The sequence below is a fragment of the Etheostoma spectabile genome, unplaced genomic scaffold (assembly GCF_008692095.1).
Source record: "Etheostoma spectabile isolate EspeVRDwgs_2016 unplaced genomic scaffold, UIUC_Espe_1.0 scaffold00001853, whole genome shotgun sequence".
Taxonomy (NCBI): Eukaryota; Metazoa; Chordata; class Actinopteri; order Perciformes; family Percidae; genus Etheostoma; species Etheostoma spectabile.
Genome location: NW_022602819.1, coordinates 51,771 through 68,586, shown reverse-complemented (window position 1 = coordinate 68,586; position 16,816 = coordinate 51,771). Strand labels below are relative to the sequence as shown.

Genomic DNA, 16,816 nt, shown 5'->3' with positions numbered 1-16,816 from the left:
CGGGTCTGAGCACCAAGGAAATCCTCAGCCTCTGCCTGGGTCTCAAAAAAGGTGCACTTCAGACCCGCGGGACAGCTTTAGTTTAGCCGGATAAATCAGGAACGGGATGAAACATTGTTTCCTCGCTGTTTCCATCGTTTGGGAAAGTGCGCAGCGTCGTTTGAAGGTGTAGTTGCTGTAGTCAGCGGCGAAGCGAATCTCTTTGCCGCCGGCCTCTATCCGATGGCCTCTAGCTGCCTTCAAGATGCGGTCCCGGTCCGTGTAGCGTAGCATCTTGCAGATCAGGGTGCGGGATCCAGTATCGCGGTCCGGGCCTATACGATGTGCCCGCATCACCTCCATCATTCCGTCGTTAAGTACAGGAAACCATGTAATGAGCGAAGATGAAACAAATTTCGTTGTGTCTCCTTTTTCAACTGTTTCTGGCAAGTTGATAATGCGAACATTATCCCTGCGGGACCTGTCCTCAAGCTCTGCCATGTGTGCTTCCAGTTTGGAGCATGCTGTTCGGAAAGACTTCTCATGTTTAACCAGCTGGGTGGAGAGATCTTTATAGTCCTTTTTCAGCTTCCTAATATCAGTTGTGTTTGTCATTACCTCCGTTTTTATGTTATCCAGCCGTACTTCAAACTTTGCAATCTGATTCTCGATGAAGGTTTGCTGCTCTTTCATCGCGGTAGCTAACAAGGTCGATATAGCCTGGCGGAATGACTCAAAACCTTCGTCGTCTTTCAGAGGGTCCAACCCGGCTTTGCTTCTCAAACCTTCAGCCATTGCATACATAGGGCTCAAAGCGAGGAGTTGTTAAGTTAGGAATACAACATAAATGGATAGTTATATGAAAATAGGGGGCGAGGAGGCCAGAGCAACCGCGCTACGTAGCCATCTTGTCTACAGGTCACGTGCACTCACCTCAAACAACCAACAACATTATTTCTTCTCGTATCAAAACGTTGTTATAATACTTGACAAGATAAAGCCATACAAAAGTGTAGCAAGATTTGCACTTTTGATTGGCAGAAAAACAGCAAGGACAAAATATTGGCCCTGTGTCAATGGGGGAATAGGTGAGGCCTTGGATTTGGAAAGCGGCACACCAAGTGAGAATTACCGCGAGGGTTGGGACTGGGAAGACTGGCGTTTTCGGCTGCTCTCGAGAGTGGGCTGTACTTACTCTGGTTTCTCTTCATAACGCACAAGTCTTTCGCCTTTTACTAAAGACTTCCGTGGAGAGGAACGCCTATGAGTTGAAGTTATTTTTGGTGGGCTTTGCTGTTTGGCTAAGCCTTTTGTACTTGTGAAAAACAAATATGCTCTCCAAAAGGAAACTCAGATTCTTAAACGTAGCCAAAATGTGACAGCATGGGAATATTGCACGTTGGCAGGAGCTTGACCAATTGGGAAAACCAAAATTGCCGTCTTTAACTAAAACTTTTTGTGCTTCCCCATGAAGCGCTTGGACGGGGGTGCTAAGCAGCAGCTGTTATGTCCATTTAAAATTACTGGACCGTGACAACTGAGAACCGTCCGGGGAGGTCGCATCTGACAGCATAGAGGTGGTGGTCATCGCTTCTCGGCCTTTTGGCTAAGATCAAGTGTAGTATCTGTTCTTATCAGTTTAATATCTGATATGTCCTCTATCAGGGGACAACATATTAAATGGATTTTTAACAATGGGAGTTGAAAAAGGGGCTTGCTCCGTTCACTCCACGCATCGACCCGGTATTGCAGCATCGCTGGGAACGGTGCACCCATCTTCTGTCTTGTGGAAAAACAATTAACGATGCACGTGGAGCTGCCCGTTGCCAAAACTGTCAATGGACCTGAAGAGACGTGGCTGGCAGATTTTACCGCCAGAAGTAATTTACTGGGAACTGCTAAGTAGCAGCTGTTATGTCCTTTTAATGAAAAAGAAAGTTGATGTGTTTATGCATTAATCAAAAAGAAAGTTGATGTGTTTATGCATTAATCTAAAAGAAAGTTGATGTGTATGTGCATTTATTAAAAAGAAAGTTGATGTCATAATGAATTGTGATGATGACATAATGAATGGTGATGATAAATCAAAAAGAAAGTTGATGTGTATATGCATTAATCAAAAATTAAGTTGATGAGTATATGCATTAATCTAAAAGAAAGTTGATGTGTATATGCATTAATCAAAAAGAAATTTGATTTGTATATGCATTTATTACAGTTTTGTCTGATTGCTTAAGCACATTTTTTGTAACTATTGGCTATTTTTGCCAAACTCTACACACAAATAAGAAAACCTTTCACCCAATTATCAAAACATTGTAGTTCTCTTGCAAAAGCGAACACAGCTAGATTAACTCTTCACACCTTCGTAAAAATGGTGTTTTCGTATCAAACAGTAAACACAAGCCATCATCTACTAAGCACACAATGTGCCAACTACACACTGATGGTATGAATACAAAACACATCTGGCTTTCTCTTTCTCTGTGTACAGATGTCAATTTGAGGTCATACTTTTGTCATTGTGTCATGTAAACATACAAGGATCCAAACTTCAAGTATTGGTGTTTATTCACACTCATCAAAACCAAGACAAAGTCAGAACACAAAATAGTAATTTCACAAAAAACAAAAAAACATTCAGCCTACATCATGTCGTTTTTCTGGGTCCGGCCACAAAATTTCGTCCACATCGCATACGATATCCTCCAGTCCAAGGCACCGGGGAAAATATCTCCTTGAATGCCGTATCCAGGCCTGACATGATGCCTGGTCAATATCTCCACATGCCTCCTCCATTGCCTGTTAAAGGGCTACCTGTTGATGAGGATGACGGTCGGACACTTTCCAGCGCCAGGCAGAGAAGAACTCCTCGATGGGATTTAAGAATGGAGAATATGGAGGGAGGTTGAGTGCTATGAAGAATGGTTAGTCTGTAAACCAGTTGCGGACCAAAGCAGCCCTATGGAAACTAACATTGTCCCATATGATGACATATGGGGTATGCTCTGGTCTCTGAACAGTGAGCATGTCATGTAAGGTGTCCAGGAATGCAATAATGTGTGCAGTGTTGTATGGGCCTATGGTTGCATGATGGTGAACAACACCATTTTGGCTTATAGCTGCACACATGGTTATGTTACCACCCCGTTGTCCTGGGACATTGATGATGGCACGGTGTCCAATAATGTTCCTGCCACGTCTCCTGGTTTTGATGAGGTTAAAACCGGCCTCATCTACAAAAAGTAGCTCATGTCCCATGGCATCTGCTTCTAGTTCCATCAATCTCTGGACAAGACAAAACAAATGCATCACATCAGGCCCATGCACAGCACTACAGTATGCACTTCCAGATTCAGAACCAATGACACTATAGCTTACCTGCACATAGTCATATCGCAGTTGCTTTACACGTTCTGTGTTTCTCTCGAAAGGAACTCTGTAAATTTGCTTCATTCTTATTCTGTGGCGCGCAAGTACACGACTTAGTGCAGAAATGCTTACACTGTGTATATTTTGAAAGATGGTGTCATTATCAATTATGCGCTGCTGTATTTCGTGCAGTCTTATTGCATTATTGGCAATCACCATGAAGGTAGGAGGAGGTGGACGAGGAAGAGGAAGAGGAAGAGAAAGGCCAAGGACTGTAATCTCTGATGGGCAAAGAGTACAGCCAAAATGTGAGCAGGTACACTGTAGCATCCATCATCCGGACTTTCCAAAATGAGAATAGGTAAGAAATCTACTCTCACTAGAATATTGCAGTACTGCACAGTATTCCTACTTTGTATTCCTTCACAGTATTTACAGTATTTTACTATTTGTTTGGCAGAACAACACAAGGTGGTCGGGAACTTCTTCTGTCTCTTTGACAGGAAACTGAACTCATGAATATGGTCATATAATGCCATACACAACACTACGGTAAATACAAAGAAAAACAATGACATATTTCAAAATATTGATAGGGTGAGCTCATCAACACTGGTCCGTGTCTTGTGCAGAAATCATCTCAGGATGAAGCAGGTCTACAGGGGGCCATTTGAACGCAATTCAGAAAGAGTCAAAGAATTGCGATATTACTAACAAACAAATTATATTTGGGACAACGGAAGTTTCCACAGGGCTGCTCTGGTTCATCACTGGTTCACTGCCCCCCCACCCAGGCTTTTAGTTGTTTATCTCCCTCCATAGTCTCCATTCCTCCTATTGAGGATTTTTTTCTGCCTGGAGATAGAAAGTGTATGACCGAAATCCACAAATGCTTATACCTCTTCTCCAAGCTATGGAGGACGCATGTGGACATATAGCAGCTGATGCTCTTCATGGCTGGAATCACCAGGCAATATTTCCCCCGCTTCTTGGCCCGGGAAAACATTGCTTGTGATGTGGATGAGTTGCTGAGGCCAGACCGCATCAGAAGAGAGGATGGAGCATAGTAGTTTTGTTTTTGTTTTTTACTGTAACTGTGTACAGTAAATTCTTCTGGTGTTTTGTATGTAGTGTATGTCCAACTTTGTGTTGGTTAGGAATGGGATGTTCACTGTGTACATTGTTTTTGTGGAACAAATGAAATGTATTTGTTTCTGTGTATTTATGTGTTCTGAGTATAAAAACAATATTCTCCAATATTTTACAACACACTTATGTATGTACTGTCTGTAGTAAGTGTAACACTGAACAAAAAGGCCTAATTCATTCTAATGAATGGAGAAGAAGTGTTTTCCATTCATCGTAGTGTTTTACACTGAGCACATCCGTGTTCAACTGGTTGTTATGAATGTCTGTTCATATGATGGTTTGTGTGTGTCATTTGAAAACAAAATACCATTTTGAGAAGAAATAACACTGTATTGAATGTAAAGTTTCATTTTGCTGGAGAATTGAGGGGTTTTGCCCATTGTGTGTGTGTTTTTTGATTTGTGTGTAGAGTTCTGAGAATATGAGGCATTCTTTCAGAAAATGTGTGTAAACAATCGAGAAAAACTGTAATTACACTGTGATAGTTTTAGACTGCCGGGGGAATTCCTTTGACACACTGAGCTCCTCTCTCCTTTATCTTTCCATTTGTGTGCATCCATGTCCCAGAATAGCTTCAGTCTGTGTTACCACGTTTGCAGTGAACATTGTATTGTCCAGCAGAAAGGCAACAGGTGTGTTACTTTTCGACTATGATTTATACCATAGCAGTGCAAGCATTTTGCCCAAGTTTGATTTCCAGCCATCGCAGTTGCATTTAAAGGTTTTGAAGCCATTTACAACATTAACATGACATGTTTTACCCAGGTTTCTTCTTTTATCAGTGACGTTTCAATTTCCTTGCGGTAGTCATCCCAAAAGGATTAATAAAGATAAGTCTATGTCTATCTCAGAAAAAAAGTCCAAATAATCTGAAAATCTTCAGGGGATGTAGCTCAGTGGTAGAGCGCATGCTTTACATGTATGAGGACCTGGCATCTCCAGCAGGTATTATGGTAGAGTCTTTAAAAGAGCTGCAACAGATATTACCTCCTGTGGTAATCTGACTGGTAGGGTTATAGAACGTTGTGGTAGACTAAGACCTCCTGTCACACAAACTAAGCGGTGTGTTCTCTCTTTTATACCTCAGACTATCAGCCAGCACAACAAGCACTTTAAATGTACATAATTTACAGTCTCTATTTTATTTATGTACTTGTACTGTTGCGTAGCATATTTATTGTATTATGCAATGAGCATTGCAGAGATTTCACTTCAGACACTTGCAGCAACAGATGCATTGTTAAACATCAACAAACAGTACATAGACTTACTTTGAAACAAAGCATAGTAATTAGCAGAGGATGGTTTTGATCCATCGACCTCTGGGTTATGGGCCCAGCACGCTTCCGCTGCGCCACTCTGCTCCGCTTTTCAGATCTTCAGGTACGGGAAACTGTGGAAACCAAGGTACCAACAGCTTACAGGTTGTAAAGTTAAACATTTGGTAGACCTTGCAAATATCTTTTATGTGAGCTTCCTGATTACTCATACATTGATTATTCACATTTGACACTTGAGATTGGCTGGTGTTTCAAAACAGGGCATTGTGAGTACAGATATAACATCAGTAAGTAGTCCACCATGTTTCCTCTTATCATTTCAGTTTGGACACCCAGTGAGGCTTACCACGATGGTTTGGACTGGGTCCACTAGGGTTTTCTGCTGCTCTCGATCAGACGGCTGTACTCACTCTGGTTTCTCTTCCAACACACAAGTCTTTCACCTTTTACTAAAGACTTCCTTGGAGGGGAACGATGAGTTGAAACTATTTTTGGTGGGCTTTGCTGTTTGGCCGAGCCTTTTGTACTTGTGAAAAAAAAATACGCTGTCCTTAACTAGACTCAGATTCTTAACAGCACCTAAATAATAGAAGCAAGATCCTTGCCAATTTTCATGGGCCGTGGACAGCTACTGAGACGACAGGACTCCCCCTGACTGAAAAATGGCTAGAATCTCTTTTCTGGGTGGGATACTTGTCAATTGATCTACGAGTTTATGTGAATGTTTTTGTTTCCCTCCAGGGGGTTTTGTATTAGCTCCCTTCAATAGCTCAGTTGGTAGAGCGGAGGACTGTAGAGGCTTAAAGTTGAAATCCTTCGGTTGCTGGTTCAAATCTGGCTCGAAGGAGCAATCTTCTCCAGAGTTTCCCTTCGGGGATCTATAAAGTATTTCTGATTCTGATGTAGAGATGGACAGACGACCCAAAAGCATAATACTTCTTGCCGAGACATAACAAGAATCAAAAAGAAGAGGTGAGGGAGACAGAGTTAAAGGACCTTTTTTCAGGACACCCACATTTTGTCTCTCAATATGGCAGGCATTCTATGCATCCAGGGCCAAATGTTTTACCATTTCATCCACTACGGGCCCCCAAGGAAACGTGTGAAAATGAACTCTTGTTACCCATAGCAACGACAGGTAACAACAAGTGGAAGTACTTCTCTCTTTTTGTATAATCGCCACTATACGGCCCAGTTTAATCTCGGTAAATTTTGCGGAAATTCTGCAAACAGCTACGATGACTGTTTATCTGTGTGGATTTTAAAATCTATCTGTCAACCCCGTCTTGCCCGTATTGGATGGAATGATGTCAATTTGCTGTTATACATAACAGCCTGGATGCAACAAAGAACCCTTTTCTCTTGTTTTGTACACAACCCAAAGTTTTACAAAACAAAAGATAACTTTCACCGAATCCCTCAGTTAAATCACAGTCAGTAACTTTATATGTGTGGACAATGAAGAGGCTCACAAAACACTGTACTTGCAATTGCGTTTCTCGTGCACATTCATGTCCTCTTGAATACAAAGAACTGCTATGTTCTTTATTCCCAATATCATGTCTTAGATGTTAGTTCCAAATGAAAACAATTTTTGTCAGAAGTGGGATTTGAACCCAAAATGAAGACCATTGTTCAGAAAGCTTAATGAAGCTTCATTTGACCATAACTATTAACCACCTGAACCTGGTAAAAGGTATGAGGTACTCCTGCAATTTTGTATCAAATTCGGGTGTGAGAGGTCCCGGGTTCAACTCCCGGACAAGCCCTGATGGCAGGACCTGTTAAAACCCTAATCTGTAATTTAAAATCCAGTTTATCCAGTTAATTTAACACAGAATAGGAGCAGGCAATGTGTTGGCAATTTTTCATATCCTGCTTCGACTGCACGCAATAGAAAAAACTGGGTAAAAATGTGAGGAACAAACGAGCAGGACAGAACTCTCCTTGTTCGTTGGTCTAGGTTTATGATTCTCCCTTAGGGTGGTGCGATAGTTCCTGGATGAGACTACTTTGCATAGAGGTGGAGTTATGGATTGAATAATCTGGTTTATTTATTGAGTGTGATGGATGAGAAAGTGTCACCTATTTGGCAAATTCATCACAATATTACTATTACTTTTTACTGGCAAAATCAAGTCTGTGTTTTGGTAATAATATTCTGTATCAAATGTTTCCTGTTGGCAAATGATATCGGGAAACTGACTCAAGCTGCATTTCCTTTTTACGAATATGAATGTTAACCTGCAGTTCTGGAATGTTAAGTTGCAGTTCTGGAACAATAGGTTGAAGTTGTAGAATTTCAAGAGTTGCGGTCCTAAACTGTTAATTACAGTTCTAAAATGGTACATTGTAGTTCTAGAATGTTAAGCTGCAGTTCTAGCACAATAGGTTGAAGTTTTAGAATTTGAACATGCATTGTCACCAGACTTTAGTTTGATCTGAGGAACAGGAGTTTAGCACAGGCCATGATTGTAGAATCCACGCACATTTTAGTCTGGTAAATTACAGGTATTTTTACACTGGGATGGAACTGCTATTCTTGCGATTGACAGACCCAATACAGCCACATTATACAGTGCAGAACTCTGGCATTCCTACTCTCTAAAACACCACAGCCCAACGTGGGGCTCGAACCCACGACCCTGAGATTAAGAGTCTCATGCTCTACCGACTGAGCTAGCCAGGCACTTCTTAACCCTTTTGTTGTCCTTCGGGTCCTGGGGACCCTTGCAGTTTTACCCATAGTGTTGTCCTTCGAGTCCCCGGGACCCGTGGCGTTGTACTTTGGGTTCCAGGGAGCCGTAGCATTGTCCTACCCAAAGGACCACGTCAAGGGTCCTTTGGGTCCCGGGGACCCTTGACATTGTCCTTCGGGTCCATAGGACCCGTGGCATTGGCCTTGCGGGTCCCAAGGACCTGTGGCATTGTCCTTCGGGTCCCGGGGACCCTTTACGTTGTCCTTCGGGTCCATAGGACCCTTGCCATTGTCCCTCGGGTCCATAGGACCCTTTACATTGTCCTTTGGGTCCATAGGACCCTTGACGTTGTCCTTTGGGTCCCGGGGACCCTTGACGTTGTCCTTCGGGTCCATAGGACCTGTGGCATTGGCCTTGCGGGTCCCAAGGACCCGTGGCATTGTCCTTCGGGTCCAGGGGACCCATGACGTTGTCCTTCGGGTTCCAGGGACCCTTGGCATTGGCCTTATGGGTCCTTGGGACCCGTGGCATTGTCCTTCGGGTCACGGGCACCCTTGACGTTTTCCTTTGGGTTCCAGGGACCCGTGGCATTGGCCTTATGGGTTCTTGGGACCCGTGGCATTGTCCTTCGGGTCCCTGGGACCCGTGGCATTGTCCTTCGGGTCCCGAGGACCCTTGACGTTGTCTTTCGGGTTCCAGGGACCCGTGGCATTGACCTTATGGGTCCTTGGGACCCGTGGCACTGTCCTTCGGGTCCCGGGGACCCTTGACGTTGTCCTTTGGGTCCTAGGGACCCGTGGCATTGTTCTTTCGGGTCACATGGACCCGTGGCGTTGTCCTTTTGGGTCACGGGGACACGTGTTGTTGTCCTTCGGGTCCCTAGGACCCGCGACATTGTCCTTCGGGTCCCAGGGACTCGTGGAATTGTCCTTCAGGTCACAGGGACCCTTGGCATTGGTGGTACACTCAATCGGACGTATTAGTTCTGCTACCCTCCCATCGTCCTGCTTTTGAGTCCCCGGGATTCTGGCCAGTGGCTTGTAGTTGTAGTAAAAACAGGAAAGGCAAAGGCGAGTGGAAAGGGAGGTTAAAAAATAAAACTAAAGGCTTGACATCAGTCTACTCATTATTTTTATTACACACACAATATACACTTTAGACACATTTGTCTTCTTGTTGTCGTCATTTTTTTTCACGTCATCTTGTTTTGGACCTGTGCACTTGTTGCACGTGGCTCGGCACAGCCGGGGGAGCAGCTGCAGCATGGCCCGTCGTTTGACTCTGGAGTTGAAGCTGCATCGGATTCTCGTGAGCGGCGTTGCCGCTAGCAATGTCTCCGCTGAAGTCAAGGTACAAAAAGGAGAAAACCCACAAGAGGCCTGCGACAAACACGACGACGACAACCACCACCGTGACTGTGATGGCGGTGGGTGTGCGTCACAAGAGGACCAACACATACACGACCACAGCGGCAAAAAAGACTACTGCTACTACGACGACGACAACAAAGATGATGACCAAGGCCAATGGACGTTGAAGTTCAAGACAAAGAAGGAGAACAAGTGAATGAAGAAGAAGAAGTAGAGGAAGAAGAAGACAAAGACAAAAAGTATAAGTAGGAGAAGACGACGAAGAAGAAGAAGAAGAAGAAGAAGAAGAAGATGGTAGTGAAGACGAGGGGCAAGAGGAGGATGAGGAAACATTTCTGTCAAAAGATGGCAAAGTCAAATGGTCCTCGAAAACGTGTCATCCCAGTGTCCCTAGACCTCATTGCCATGCCACCGAAAAAGACAAACCCGACCAAGAAGAGGACACAACAGACGCTGCTGTTTGTGGCTGCCACAAATCTCGAGGGTCAAAGGAGATGCGCCACAGCCGGAAAGTGGAAAGAGATGGACGTCACGGACCTGCGAGCCTACCTCGGGCTGCTGCTCCTCGCGGGCGTGTACCGGTCCCGCAACGAGGCCTTGGAGAGCCTGTGGCACGAGAGCGGCAGGGCCATTTTCCGTGCCACGATGCCAATCAAGCAGTTCCACGCGTACTCTAGACTGTTGCGATTCGACGACCGTGAGTCAAGAGCTGTCCGCCAAGCCTTGGACAAACTGGCGGCCGTACGAGAGGTGTGTGACGGTGGACGAGCAGCTGGTGCCCTTTAGAGGTGTTGTATTTGTTGCTTTGTTGTTGTTTTCGGGTTTTTTTTGTACCATTGCCGTACAATTGTCTTAGTGTGTGTGTGTGTGTGTGTGTGTGTGTGTTAAATTTTTTCTTCCATCTCTTTCCATCATGTTCCATCTTCTTGTTTGGACACGCCACTTTCACACACCCGAGAGGAATCTGGTCGCCCGCGTGGTGCTGGACGTGACCTAGGGCCTGAGGGGCCTGCGTAACGTGACGTGCGACAACTTTTTCACCTCCTACGTGCTGGTCCAGCGGCTGCTGGTCCAGCGGCTGCTCGTTGAGCGGCTGCTCGTTGAGCGGCGCCTCACCGCGGTGGGCACGATGGGCAAAAACAAGCCTGAGCTGCCGGGGGCGTTGCTCGCCACAAAGGGCCGTGCGGTCTTCTCGTCCAAGTTTGCCTTCACGCCCGTCCCCACTCTGGTGTCCTACGTGCCCAAGAGGCACAGGAACGTGGTGCTGCTGAGCACGCTGCACACGGGGGATGCGCGCGTTGGCGCCGGCAGGCAAGCCAAACCTGACATCATCCTCCACTACAACCACACCAAGGGAGGCGTGGACAACCTGGACAAGCTCGTGGACACATACAGCTGTCGCAGGAAGATGGTGCGCTGGACCCTCGCCGTGTTCCACAACATCCTCGACGTGTCCGCCTACAACGCCTTTGTGCTGTGGCGAGAGCTCAGGCCCGAGTGGATGCGCGGCAAGCTCAACGAGAGGAGGGTGTTCCTCGAGCAGTTGGGAAGGGCGTTTGTGAATCCGCTCATCGAGAGACGGCGGCGTCTGCCTCGCACGGAGGCGTCCGCCGCACTTGTCAAAGCCGTCATCAAACCGAGGAGGTCCTGTGGTGGTGGCGGCTGTAGTGGCGGCAGCGGCGGCGGCACAGTCACAAGGGGCCTAGAGGAGGACGGGGATTCTGAACCGGACACACCGAGGGTGCAAAGCAAAAGGAAGCAGTGTCAGCTCTGTCCAGAGGGAAAGGACTGCAAATCACACATTGTGTGCGGTGGCTGCAAGAGATACATCTGCGGGAGCTTTACGCGGGCCTACTACTGTGCAGACTGTGTTTGTCCTTAGCCTCTTGGCCCGCGTGGACAAAGCCCCGAACAAACCTTGAACCTTTTGGATAAACACACACACACACACACACACACACACACACCCCTGGGTCCCAGGTACCCGCATGGCGAGGCTTAGGCATCAAGGGTAGGAGAAAGATGACATCGAAGGATGAGGGCGCCACGGCATTGGTGGAACTTACGTATAATGGCATGATAATAAGACAGGGGGTCTCCGAGACCCGAAGGATGAGGCCACGATGGCATTTGACATGGAATGAAAGCGGAGTCTGGGGAGCCCGAAGCGGAACAGCAGGCTGGTACAAAAGGTCCCAGAAGCTAAACATGTCCCTGTGACACAAAGGCCAATACAAGGGTTAAATGACACAACAATGTCTGAAAGTGTTCAGGCATGCCAAAGTGTACAACTCATCATGGCAGCAAGCAGAATGTGCAACTCTACGCCTGAACAGGGACTTGAACCCCGGACCCTCAGATTAAAAGTCTGATGCTCTACCGACTGAGCTACCAAGGCTTCTAAACTGAGTGCCTATGGAAAAACAAATCTCCTGAACTACAGATTGAAGTGCAATTAAGTGAAGACCATTAAGCTGTTGCCATGATCACGGTCTTCTGGACAGCAGGAGGGTAGACCATAATTTACACAATGCCTGAGAACACTAATTGTTATTACACAAACTGGTTGAAAATTGGCTAAATTGGCCAAAAAACGGTTAAAAAGCTCAAAGTCACAACTCATCAGGGCCACTAGCAGACTGTGAAAATCCAGCAAACCTGCATGACAGATGACAATAGCGAGAACTTCACATATATCTCACAGTCAAGCTGTTGCCTTACCAGGGACTTGAGCTGTGGTATTCTTTTTCGCTCAAAACGTTGATAACCTAATGCAATTTTATGACTACAGACAAATAAACTTTACTGCTAGTGGGTACAATAAAACAACTCTCCCTCTGGTTCCGCTTCTATTCTCTTAGTGTCCTCATGCGGAAGCACAATACGTAAATCAAGCAAAAGCCCTCGTGAGAGGAAACATCCACCAGATGACTTGCCATCCAAACAGGGAGATGAGTACAGAGATTTGGATGCTAGCAAGATGGATGTAGGTTGCCCATTGTTCATTTAGACGTACCACCAACATTGAAAACAGAGGTCTGTGGAAAAAACAATCTCCTGAACTACAAATTGAGGTGCAAGTAAATGAAGAAGATTAAGCTGTTGCCATGGAAGGACAAATCCACCAGATGACTTGCCATCAAAGCATAGAGATCAGTACTTCATACATATCCCACAATAAAGCTGTCGCCTTACCAAATACTTGAGTTGTGGTATTCGTTTTTACTCAAAACATTGATAATCTAATTCAAACAACACAGCTTCAGACAAGTAAAATTTACTACTGTTTGGGTGCAAAAAAATAACTCTCCCTCTTGTTCCGTTTCTATACTCTTAGCCCTCGTGACAGGAAAAATGCACCAGATGACCTTCTATCCAAGCAGGGAGATGAGTACAGAGATTTGGGTGCTAGCAAGATGGATGTAGGTTGCCCATTGTTCATTTAGACTTACCAGCAACATTGTTATGATACAAACCTGCTTGAAAAGCAGCCACAATTCTTTTTAAAGACTTATGCATGGAACACAAATGATATGGCAGTGTCTGAAGTATTCAGGCATGACAAATGTACAACTCATCTAGCAGAATGTGCAACTCTACGCTTGAACAGGGACTTGAACCCTGGACCCTCAGATTAAAAGTCTGATGCTATACCGACTGAGCTACCCAGGCTTCCAAAACAAAGGGTGGTGGAAAAAACAACCTCCGGAACTACAAATTAAAGTGCACTTAAATGAAGACCATTAAGCTGTTGCCATGATCACGGTCTCCTGGACAGCAGGAGGGTAGACCACGATTTACACATTGCCTGAGAACACCAATTGTTATTGCACAAACTGGTTGAAATTGGCTAAATTGACCAAAACGGTTAAAAAGCTCAAAGTCACAACTCATCATGGCCACTAGCAGACTGTGAACATCCTGCAAACCTGCATGACAGATGACGATAGCGAGCACTTCATACATATCCCAGAATCAAGCTGTTGCCTTACCAGGGACTTGAGCTGTGGTATTCTTTTTCGCTGAAAACGTTGATAACCTAATGCAATTTGTGGACAAATTAACTTTATTGCTGGTGAGTACAATAAAACAACTCTCCCTCTTGATGGGAAAAATCCACCAGATGACTTGCCATCCAAGCAGGGAGATCAGAACAGAGATTTGGGTGCCATCAAGATGGATGGAGGTTGGCCATTGTTCATTTAGAGATAGCACCCGCATTGTTATGATGCAAACCTGCATGAAAAACAGCCACATTTCTTTTTAAAGACTTGTGCATGTTACTTAAATGATACAGTGTCTGAAAGTGTTAAGGATTGCCAAAGTGTACAATTTATCATGGCATCAAGCAAAATGCACAACTGTACGCCTGAACAGGGACTTGAACCCTGGACCCTCAGATTAAAAGTCTGATGCTCTACCGACTGAGCTACCCATGCGTCTAAAAAAGAGGGCTGTGGGAAAAAGAAGTGCCGTTATTGCTTCCTAAACCCAACCGTCCCATTGTTGTCCTGCGTGTCATGGTTAACACAAATATGCCCGTTTCGTACAAGGGCTAATCCCGAATATTAGTAAAGGAAAGTTGCATTAGCCGGGAATTGGACCCGGGTCTCCCGCGCGGCACTCGGGAATTCTTTAGCTATAGCGCCCTAAACTGATTCCCATTCATTTCCTATGGTACTGCTAAACCACTACGGATGTAATATATCCTTGGCCGCTAGAGGGCGCACTCGCCTGCTGTGGTTACTAACACTTGAGTGGATGTGTTTGCATTTACAGTATGTGTGTCATGTTGCTTCCCCTGCTTAGGTTAAATTCAAATGAGTAACTACTAAATATTAATCCTTTAAAAAATGCACACAATGCATGTGTATGAATGAACACATTCTTTATATATTGTTATAAGAAAGTCTGTTTCACTATATAAGACTGAGATAAGCAGGTGAAGTAAAAGATGGGTGTCTTTACTTACTTACTAACACAAGTTTTTGTATTTTGCCGAAAATATAAATGACTGAACATACTTTTTCTGTTGTAGCACCATCAACTAAACTGAAGAGCTCACAAGAAGACGGTAAATTAACTGTTTTGCTTCATCCATTCAAAGCTTTGTCGTAAGTCAAGTTTATTTCATCCATACAAGTAGAAATTACAGTGCTCACACTCGCCATCATACCCATAAAAACTAGAGAATAAATACAATACCACAAATACACTATACAATATTACACATAAATACAATAAAAAAAATAAGATAACAAAACTTATAAAAATATACGTTTAAAGTGCTTGTTGTGCTGTCTAATAGCCTGAGGAATAAAAGAGAGAGCATACCGTTTAGTTTGTGTTTTGCTTCATCCATTTAAAGCTTTGTCATACTCCCTATGCTTTTGTCCGTTATAAACTAATAATTGATTTTTGTTGTTGTCCTTCCCTTTTTGAAACCCAAGTCCTGCCAGCTGTAAAGAGACCTGTGCCCCTTCCTCATGAGCTGAGGTTTCTGATGCCAACAACAGCAGGTCCTCTGCCAACAAAGACGACTGTAACAGTTCCTGGTGTGTATTATTAAAACCATATTTGCATCTTTAAAAAATATCCATCTGTTGTGTCCATCGTAACTGTTGTAAATCCTTTAAAATGTTTAAAATTGTTGTATATCCGATACTGTTCCACAGTTTTAAGACAAGCCGACATTTAGGTGTACAGTCTACTAAGAAAACTGTAATATAAGTAGTTATTAGCCATGAGTAAGTCAAGTAGAACCGTGTTATTTTATATTTAGTTTTGTTTGGCTTTAGTATTTTTTGTGATCATACACTACCTTAAATTGTATAATTAAGGTATTTACTTGACTTAAGATAAAAAAATCTAATAAATACCTATTTATCTTTAATAATGCATCACAGACATGGCCCCAACTGGGATTTGAACCTGCGTCCAGATAATAATTATTAAATATTCAGGAAAAAAAACTCGGCTGGTTCAGCACCTCGGACAGCGTTATTAATGCTGCAACTTCATTGGCTGTCAGCGAATGCCACCTATATGCGACAGGCCCCCACATGGCAGGCGAGAATTCTACCACTGAACCACCAATGCTAGACATGCTTTGAATTGCACCACTGAAAGAAAGTAGTCTGCATGTCTACATTATGTTTTCACAAGTGTCAGCAAAAAGATAATTTTATCCATCTTCCATCAAACACGGATCACAGCCTATTGGGCTGCCTAGTGCACCAACAATCAAAATGGAGCTAACATGCATGACTGAAATCTAGAAGTTAACATCACCAGAAATTTGCTGTTTGCCTTCACACAAACATTCCCCTTAAGTGCAAGGGCTAATTCAGAATAGTACTAAAGGAAACCTGCATTGGCCGGGAATCGGACCCAGGTTTCCCGCATGGCAGGCGAGAATTTGACCACTGAACCACCAATGCTTGACGCACATTAAACTGCACCACTGAAAAAAATCTGTCTGCATGGCACCATTATGTTTTCACAAGTGTCAGCAAAAAGGTAATTTTATCCGTCTTCAAGCAACCCCGGATCCCAGTCTCTTGGGCTGCCTAGTGCACCAACAAACAAAATGGAGCTAACATGCATGACTGAAATCAAGTGGTTAACATGACCAGAAATAAGTTGTTTGCCTTCACACAAACATGCCCCTTTTGTGCAGGGGTTAATTCCAAATAGTAGTGAAGGAAAAGTTCATTGGCTGGGAATCAGACCCAGGTCGCCCACACGGCAGACAAGAATTCTACCACTGAACCACCAATGCTTGATTGGGTCAAAATTGCACCAGTGAAAACAATCAGTCCGCATGGCCACATTATGTTTTCACAAATGTCAGCAAAAAAATCTAATTACAAAAAGAATTAAAGGAAAACTGCATTGGCCAAGAACCGGACCCCGGTCTCAAGACTACGGGGTTGAGAGAGCACAAGACTCCAGGAAAGGAAGAAGT

The 16,816-nt window shown here is 44.3% G+C and overlaps 4 non-coding genes across 4 annotated transcripts; 3 read left to right on the top strand and 1 right to left on the bottom strand.

Moving 5' to 3' along the window:
* Positions 1-1,170: 1,170 nt before the first annotated feature.
* LOC116675384 (U5 spliceosomal RNA) lies at positions 1,171-1,287 on the top strand. The gene has a single exon (XR_004328398.1). It is a non-coding gene; the product is annotated as a U5 spliceosomal RNA (small nuclear RNA).
* Positions 1,288-1,565: 278 nt separating this feature from the next.
* Positions 1,566-1,756, top strand: LOC116675390 (U2 spliceosomal RNA). The gene has a single exon (XR_004328405.1). It is a non-coding gene; the product is annotated as a U2 spliceosomal RNA (small nuclear RNA).
* Positions 1,757-6,186: 4,430 nt separating this feature from the next.
* Positions 6,187-6,298, top strand: LOC116675389 (U5 spliceosomal RNA). Its single transcript, XR_004328404.1, has one exon. It is a non-coding gene; the product is annotated as a U5 spliceosomal RNA (small nuclear RNA).
* Positions 6,299-8,396: 2,098 nt separating this feature from the next.
* trnak-cuu (transfer RNA lysine (anticodon CUU)) lies at positions 8,397-8,469 on the bottom strand. The gene has a single exon. It is a non-coding gene; the product is annotated as a tRNA-Lys (tRNA).
* Between the last annotated feature and the right edge of the window lie 8,347 nt (positions 8,470-16,816).